Raw genomic sequence first — 9787 nt, 5'->3', positions numbered from 1 at the left:
CTGACCCACCCCACAGAGGGTTATGGGCGTTAAAGTCGCCCAGTAATAAGAAAGGTGGCGGCAATTGGGCTATCAGCGCAGCCAGGACATGCTGCGCGACATCACCCTCCGGTGGAAGGTAAAGACTGCAGACGGTAAGAGCCTGCGGCGTCCACACCCTAACAGCGACAGCCTCTAAAGCTGTTTGGAGAGGGACAGACTCGCTGTGATGAGAGTTAAGGACATAGATGCAGACACCACCAGACACCCTTTCATAAGCTGCTCGGTTCTTATAATAACCCCGATAGCTACGGAGGGCGGGGGTGCGCATTGCTGGAAACCAAGTTTCCTGCAGAGCAATGCAGAGGAAAGGGTGAAGGCTGATAAGTTGGCGGAGCTCAGCTAGATGGTGGAAGAAACCGCTGCAGTTCCACTGGAGGATGGTTTTGTCCATGGCTGAGAAAGGCGTGCCGGGACTGGGACGGCAGATTACGCCGCTGGGTCACCTGCTGCCTCCGATTGAGCACCCGTGCTAGTGCTATTGCTATTCACGGCGTCTGAGGGACCAGCGAGATCGAGGTCCTCAGCGGACGCCAGAATCTCCACCGCATCCTCAGACGCAGAGCTAGAAGGTTGCGATGGGGAGGCTACCACCGCGCGTTCCTTGGGCTTAGAGCTGCTCTTCTTTGATTTCTCACGCTGCTCCTTGGGTTTAACTGGCTGGGAGGGCTTCACCGATTCAGTCTCCGGGACTGAGGAGGATCGGGAAGCCCTTCGACCTGCAGATTGTGGGCACTTACGCCACTGTCGATCGTCAGCCTTCCCGCCGGTGGAAACCTGGGAAGGGAGGGACCCAAGGGACCCCTTGCGAGCGTGAGAAGCCGAAGAAGTTGGACACTTCTCCGGCTTAGAAGCGGGGACCGACGTCCCCGATGGGGGGGGATGGTGTTGCTCCTGAGGTAGGTGGCACAGGAGCAATCGGGTGGGTAGAGCCCCCCACTGGCAAGGGGGCAGGAGTTGTACCACTCGTCGATCCGGCCGAAAGGCGCGAAACTGATGGGGCTAGCACAGGTGTTGTAGCAGCAGCGTAGGAAGTTGTCATTCTCACTGGATGTAATCGGTCGTATTTCCGTTTGGCCTCAGTATAAGTCAGTCGGTCCAGGGTCTTATATTCCATGATTTTGCGCTCTTTCTGGAAGATTCTGCAGTCTGGCGAGCAAGGTGAATGGTGCTCCCCGCAGTTGACGCAGATGGGAGGCGGGGCACATGGAGTATCGGGATGAGATGGGCGTCCGCAATCTCGACATGTGAGGCTGGAAGTGCAGCGGGAAGACATGGCCGAACTTCCAGCACTTGAAGCACCGCATCGGGGGAGGGATATAGGCCTTGACGTCACATCGGTAGACCATCACCTTGACCTTTTCCGGTAACGTATCACCCTCGAAGGCCAAGATGAAGGCACCGGTAGCAACCTGATTGTCCCTCGGACCCCGATGAACACTTCTACGTTCTAAGTTGGCGCGCAGCTCGTCATCAGACTGCAAAAGGAGGTCCCTATGGAAAATAACACCCTGGACCATATTTAAACTCTTATGTGGAGTAATAGTAACGTTAACATCCCCCAACTTGTCACAAGCAAGTAACCTGCGTGACTGGGCGGAGGATGCCGTTTGTATCAGTACTGAGCCAGAGCGCATTTTAGACAAGCCCTCCACCTCCCCAAACTTGTCCTCTAAATGTTCGACGAAGAACTGAGGCTTTGTGGAGAGAAAAGACTCCCCATCAGCTCTCGTGCAAACTAAGAATCGGGGCGAATAACTGTTACCTCCATCCTGGGACTTACGCTCTTCCCACGGCATGGCCAGGGAGGGGAACGTTTTCGGATCGTACTTCTGAGCATTAAATTGAGCCCGAGAACGCTTAGAGACTGCTGGCCGCCAGCGAGAGATGATGTACCACGCTTCATTGCGGGTCATCCGCCCTGATGCCACCTACTCCGACCAAGGGCCCTCCCCACGGGTGCCACCCAGCCACAGCAAAGGCCACCTGGCAGGATGGCCGTTGCCGGGAGTCCTGATACCCCAGGAGGATAGGCATCTACTCCTTGGCATACGTGGGGAGTTAACGGCGCAGGCATCAGTAGAGCGATCCCTGTGTTGTCAGGGGGCTACAACCAAGAGGGTACATGGCGGCCCCACCACAACGGACTGGCTACCGTGCTGGATCTTAGGTGCAAAACTGTCCAAGGTCGTCGTCGCAGTTAAAAGAAACACTGCAGAGGGCAGCGTGGTAATCGCACCCAGGGACGTATCCCCGCCCTAAAGATCGAAAACGAGCGGGACACCATTGCAACGACGTGAAAGCCGGCTAAAGGTCTAATTGCACGACGGATACAGTGCACCATGTAAGGCGCCCTTCCCCAATTGGCTCGCTCTTCGGAATAATTTAGAAAGATGGAGGTCAAACCCGAGAGGGGACCATCACATAAGGCCAAAACATGTGAGACTCCTTTTAGTCGCCTCTTACGACAGGCAGGAATACCGCGGGCCTATTCTAACCTCCGAACCCGCAGGGGGGAGTGGCGAATTTTGGGCGAATGTTTGTGGGTACTGGAGCCATTTGAAGTGGTAACAAGTGAAATATCAACTGAAAACTAAACCTCTCTTTCGAAAGCTATTCCAATAATCAGACAGCTAATCCTAACCGTATGCAATGGGAAGTGGGCTACCATGACAGCGGAAGAACTACAGCAACATCTGCACAACTCATTAATAGCCCAGCTAAGTTTAATAGAAACAAAGTACGTGTCGTTGCCACAGTTTTCAACCCAAGATTCAAAACATTACCATTTACGAATCCCACTCATTCAAAACATGCCGTTGCAAGCCTAATTGCAGAGTGCACAAACATGGTAGAGACCTTACAATCTACTCATTCGGCTGCTAACGACACTAGCCAAGAGTACCATTTCGAACAAGCCGCCAGTAGTTCCCTATGGGCTTCTTTCAATGAAGAGGTTTCCAATAAAAATCTAATTAAAGCAGTTGTGATAGCATAGACCTGGAGGTAAACGATATTTGGAAGAACCATACCTACAACACACAGATAATCCTTTACACTACTGGATAAAAATGAAAACGGTTACCCAGGTCTAGCTGTTGCAGCAAAAAAAAAAAAAAAAAAAAAAAAAAAAAAAATCTTGCAGTACCTGCAACTTTTGTTCCCAGTGAAGGAATATTTTCGAAAACAGGACTGTTTGTAAACAAAGAAGCAGACTAAAAGGCCAATTGGTTAATAAAATCATATTTCTGCACAAAAGTCGAGGGCAGTGCAGCAACTGGGTGTAAAAATGCCTTCTGCTGAACAACTTTTGTTTCCTTTCTTTCTTCAGTAAGTAAACACATGTACGCAGTTTCTGTATATAAAAGGCTATAGCACTTCTCTTTTACATTTAAGCATGCATGCATACATACATTCAGAATCTACAAGGTAATTTATTTTGTAAGAAAAAAAGCTTCTGTTTCATGCAAATTCCGTGCTTTGTTTTAAACGACAATTCTATGATTTTTGTCGTATGAGACATAGTAATACTTCAGCACACATTAATAACAGTAGTACAGTTGATATGAATAATAGAATTTCAGTTTTCCGTGCATGTACGTACGACAAGTACGACTGCTGCAGCTCAGTGCTTCGTGTACTGAAGGTTTGCCCAATTTCTCAGAGAGCACAGCACTGTCAACTTCTCACCGTACCCAAGATATTCTTGAGAAATTGCCTTCGCGTCACGTGTTTCTCTAGCGCGATCATAGACCATCCCTACACGGCAGATGTCAATATGGTAATCAAATTCTTGCCATACCTGTCCCAGTATGGCATTGTTGACTGTGGCAGTTGATTCCCGTATTCTCTGCTGTATCTCTGCTACATCATGTGGTAGAGGCAGTAAATACACCTGATCTTTAATTTGTCCCACAGAAGACAGTCACTCCGAGAGGTCTGATGACAAGGAAGGCCATTTCATGAAACAGCTGTCCCCTTCTGTAGCATGGCCGATCCATTGATATGGCAGCTCTGTTCAGGTACCCACAAACTTTAAGATGAAAATGGGGTGGAGCTCCATCCTACTGAAAGATGGATGATGCACTGACTTGTTTGAATGCCTTATGAATGACTCTCGTATGTTCCACATTCACTTCACTCACACTGGGACATCCACTTCTCTTTGCCGGGCACAAGCAATCCATCATAACAAATTTGTTGTGCCAGAGGTAAATGGCCTTCCTTGTTGGTGGCTTCTTAGCATACTTGCTCCTAAACATTTGTTGAACAGCTGTAGCAGACCTGTTTTTGTCAAACAACACACAGAAAGCTCGCCCCGCACCTGAATTTGCCATGTTTGTGACTAGCACTATCAGCAAATTACCAAACTACGCTGTGGTGGTATACATGAAAACAAGCATTTAGGGTCTCTCTTCAAAATGATATATGTATATCTGTACAATGTTTGGTTCTTGTGCAATAAATAATTGAAAGTGTTTCAAAATTTTCTGTAGTCTGTACGTTTTGTTTTATTTTAATTTCAGGTACATCTGTGAAGTATGCTCATTACTTCCTTTTCGCTGTCATCAAGTGCTGAAAGTATTGAGTTTAGTAGAGCTGACTGCTCACACCAAATGAATGATAAAGCTCAAACTAAATTACCTGATTTTCATAGTATCTTTGATGTAGGATACTGCAGGTACCATGTTCCCACACCCAAATCTGATCTTTTAGCATTCGTGCATGACTGAATTCAGCAGGTAACATGCTATTTGCTGTGAAGGGTGTCACAGTTTCATTAATGTCTCAGCCTACTGGCTCATTCCACAAGAATGGGAGCCTGCTGCTGTCTACAGGCTCTGAATGCTACAGTATAGTGATTTCAGAAGCACAATTACGATGTAGTGTGTCCCATGAGGAATTCTTTACAAGAACTTTATAGCATGCGCTAATTTTCCAGTTCTGACAACTGTTTGGTAAGTTGCTACTTGGATAGAAATTGGACTCATTCATGAAAAAAAGAGCCAAATCTCAAGAGCCTTGTAAGGAATCTCTATATCTGTTCAACTTTGTTGCCCTCTCTTGATCAGGTATGCAAATCAACATACTGTCAATGTAAGAACTACTATTCAAGAATACGACCGTAGCGGACAGACTAGCTACACATGGCGAAGTATCAAACATGGTAGATAAGCAGGCAAAACAGGGTCACTCTTGTAAATGTGAATGTCATGTGACTAGGGCCTCCTGTCAGGTAGATCATTCGCCAGGTGCTAGTCTTTCAATTTGACGCCACTTCGGTGACTTGCGCATTGATGGGGATGAAATGATGATTAGGATAATGCAACACACAGTCCCTGAGCGGAGAAAATCTCTGCCCCAGCCAGGAATCGAACCAAGGCCCTCAGGATTGACATTTTCGCACTGACCACTCAGCTACCAGGGCGGATGGGTCATTCTTGACAAGTTGAGAGTACCGACTTGTGGCTGAATACGGCTTCTTTTCAGGTGACCTACTTCGACTTCTGCTAAGTTAATACGGAAACAGTTTATTTACAAAAAGAAATTAAAATTAAATCTAATGTAGACACTGTCTTGTTTGAAGCTACTCAAAACCGCCGAAAAAATGGAAATGCACAGATAAGCAGATGAGCACTTACTATAGCATCACTAGACCAAATAAAATACACAAATAAGTTTAGTCTGGTCTTGAAACATTTCTGTATCAAAGTATTATTTCAGATTCCTGAAACCATCATATTTTTATCATTGAACGTATCACATGCTGCTGCAGCACAAAACATGTACAACTATAAGACAATGTAGTCACGGTTATTAGAGATTACCCACAAGCTAAGAATGGATAAGGATGGGAAAAGAAATTGTCTATTCCCAACAGTAACATCTCTACATTTGAGAAATCCTGAATAGTTACTGCTTGACAGTCATGAGAATCTCACTACTCCCAAATGTGTTCACAGCCTGACCACTGTGCAGCCTGTCAAGGCTAGGGGAGCCAAGCATCATAACAGTGTAGGGATATGGCATTGCAAATCATATTCCACGTCAAGTTGCTACTTCCTACCGCGCAGATTTTCTCTACGTGGGTCAAATTTCAATATTTCCCTCATTTTAAACACCATCAAATACTTTGTTTACTCATATCTTCATTATTTACACTCCTCATCAATTACCATAATCTGAAATGATTCACCACAATTCTTTTAAACTCCACTTCTTCCTTCAGACAACCATTAGTGCATTATTAAATGTGAACAGATTGCTCTCTTCTATTAACACCGAAAGTTCGTACAGTGATGATTTAATCCCCATGTATGTAATCACAGCTGCTGAAGTATCAGAATGACTTCTATCTTCAAGTGCACTCAGAAGACCGTCGTCAATATCATCACATAAATCAACAGCTGAAAATTTAACTCGCAATATTTCGATTAAAAAAGTGAAACTGATGTGTAGCTACTTACAAAAACTGGTTCTACAGGCAAATCTTTAAAGCAATTACAATTTCGTAATAATTTCAAACTTAACAACAGGAAAACTGAGTGGCAGAGCACACTATTGGCATGAAAATCAGCTTCAATGACATCTCACAACCCATGTCATCTGGATCGTCCCTCAACCCCAGCTCCCCTGAATTACATGGACAGAAAATGTCTGTACTACACATCCTTAGATGCCATTATCCTTCTGGGTTTAATATCTGCAAGCTCCTGTCCCATACTCATTCCCTCTTAGCTACATTGTTCTCTCTTAGCTACATTGTTCTCTCCAGTCTCACCTTTCTGTATCTATAAAGGGCCACCAGACACCCACATGTTTGCTCATTAACTTGCCCAAATAATTTAGCACATCCCATTGCAATACTGAGAGCATGCAATGTACAATGAATCCACAAGATGCATGTTTATACCACAGTAATCACGATCACAGAATCTTTCCCACCTGTCATTCACCCATTATGGGTTTTTACTTATGCATCGCTCAGTAATGGAAAGTGTTCTTAGAAAAGGAACTGACAACTAGTCATCAAATTCAGAAGTCGCCGTAACAGTCCAGTAGCCACAACAGTTTCTTTTTCAATTGAACACCCAGTTTGTACATTTTAGCACATGTAACCAAATATAAAAAAATTGGCAACTGTTTCAAATGAGTAAAGCAGCTAAACGTGCAATTCAGATGGCACATAAGATTAACTGGGACATGGGTTGCACAAGTTTACTAACAATTCTGAACAATCTGGTTCTTGCTTTGCACAATTGTCCAATTTGATCCAGTAGGTAAAGTATTAGAGGTACAGAGAATCTATTAAATAATACAAAAATATAGAAGTGAAAATGTAATTGGATAGATAAATCCGTTGACCAAATGGTGGCAGGAGAACACACATGTAAAAGAAGATTATAAGGGAAGGAAGAGGGGCACAGGAAAAGGGCTGGAGATGTTTATGAGAAGGGGCAGATTTTGGAAAAGTCACCCGGAACCGTAGATCAGGGGACCCAGAACCGCCAGTCAGAAGAGACTTACCGGATTGGATGATAAGGAAAGGTTTTCAAATCTCTTCTGCTGCAGTTCCCCAGTCAGTTTTTTCTTTTCATCCTGTCTGTCAAGTCTCCCTTGATCCGCAGTTCTGGGTGACTTTTGCGAATCTACCCCTTTCGTAAACCTCTGACTGAAGAATTCTGAAATCTACAACTGATGTTAGAAATGAAAGAATACTAGAAAGTAACTTGGTGAGAATCATCAAATATGAAGAAAATTGCACTAAAAAGAAGAAATCTAAAGAAAAGATGATGAGTTTGAGAAGGGAAAGTTTTCTGGTAGACATTCCAAGAAAAGAATAACGAAACTTTACGAAAGGAGTGAACTGAAAATAAAACACGAGATGATCTGCTGACTAACACCTACTGCATAATGAACTTCAAACTGAAGATACAACTTCCAAGTAACACTGCTTGCATAAATGTACTGTGAAAAAATTATTTTCAAAACTGTACTAAACTTTATCATCACAAATTGAAAGAATTTTGAAACAAACAACTGAAGACAAAGTAGGTCCCTGTGATAATAAACACGATAAAGATCTATATTTGGAAGGTTACTATTGTGGAGCACTGTTCCTGTTGGCTGTATAACGAGTTAACATTGAGAAACTTAATGGAGATGAGCCCGCCAAAGGAAAAAATGTGGGTAAATGGGGGTATGAAACACCTTTGCAAAGGATAAGGAGTGGGAGGGGGAAGGAATAAAACTTTGTTCATGTGGATCCAACTGCCAAATCGGCCAAACTGACAATAGCAAAACAGCATAATGCATGCCTAACAAGCAGAAAATACATTTACAAATTGGGAACATCAAAAGAGTTCCAACGGTAAACAAGTATTATGGAGGACATTTCAAGCATTTCCTTGCTCATCCACATGTAACCACTATGAATGAGAACAAAAAAAAATTGCCAGAAAATTTGTTGTTCGGGGTGAAACCCGTATCTCAATGCAAATTAATATTATAGAAATACACAACATATTGACAGTATTATAAGACACCAATTCCTATGACCATGGCCTGTCTTAATGTACTTTGTTACTGGATAAATCATCATGCTGTTGTAAAGTGGCATAATAAACTTTTCTGTAGCAGATATGCTCCTCAAATCTTTCTAGATCAAGATTCTGTGGAGTTTTAGGAATGTATATGCTTGTAATCATGCTTTCCAAAACTTTGGTATTTATTATTGCTATATCTATACTAAAAAAATAAAAGTGATACACACGGAAAAGGATAATGTCAGTTTGCTGTTACCCACATGCCAAATATGGCTGCAGCCCTGTCAGCTGTGCCACTCGGTATCAACATCCTTCGTACATTACCCAGTTAACCTGCAGCATTGAGTTCACTGCAGGATCCCAATACCTTTCTCACTTTTCTGCCAACTTCCACTATTATCTGCTTACATTCTTTTGTACATTATAAAAAAGAACCAGCACAAAGAAACAAAGTGCACAGCAAACATGAATCAACAGGTATGTTAGCAGTCAGAACTGTCCTCTGCAAATCAATACAATGGCAAATAAAACAGAAGGCACACCCACAAGCTCATTCACAAGTTGGTTGTGGCTACAGTAGCTCTGATGTAAATTACTGCGTCAATCAATGGTATTTTGATCTGGCTCTGGTGATGACTTCCTCAAAGTATCCAATAGTTATTGTTTTCCGTAATTATTCTTGAAGCAAATACATAATATCAACTTTCCATTGCATAGGTGTTCTTGATGTGGATAATCTTCTTCCTAACCTCTTCCACTGTTCCATTAAATTAAGACAAGGCAAAACAACAATAGTAAATCTTACATCTCTTAATTTCCGCACCTGGTAGCTAAGTGGTCAGTGTGACAGAATGTCATACCTAACAGCCCAGTTCGATTCCTGGCTGGGTCAGAGATTTTCTCCACTCGGGTACTGGGCGTTGTGTTGTCCTTATCACTTCATCCCCATCGACATGCAAGTCCCCGAAGTGGCGTCAACTTGAAAGACTTGCACCAAGCAGTCTACCTGACAGGAGGCACTAGCCACATGGCATTTCCATTTTCCATCTCTCTATAAGATCACAAATATGAGATTAACACTTACCACACGACAGATTACTGGATATTAAAATCAGACAAATCTGATCGTTTACTTCAGAACAAACCTTATTTTAATTTGAGAAAACAGGACTTCAAAGAATTTGGGCTACTCATGAAATCAG

The sequence above is a fragment of the Schistocerca cancellata genome, chromosome 6 (assembly GCF_023864275.1).
Source record: "Schistocerca cancellata isolate TAMUIC-IGC-003103 chromosome 6, iqSchCanc2.1, whole genome shotgun sequence".
NCBI lineage: Eukaryota > Metazoa > Arthropoda > Insecta > Orthoptera > Acrididae > Schistocerca > Schistocerca cancellata.
This window is presented reverse-complemented; position numbering follows the sequence as displayed.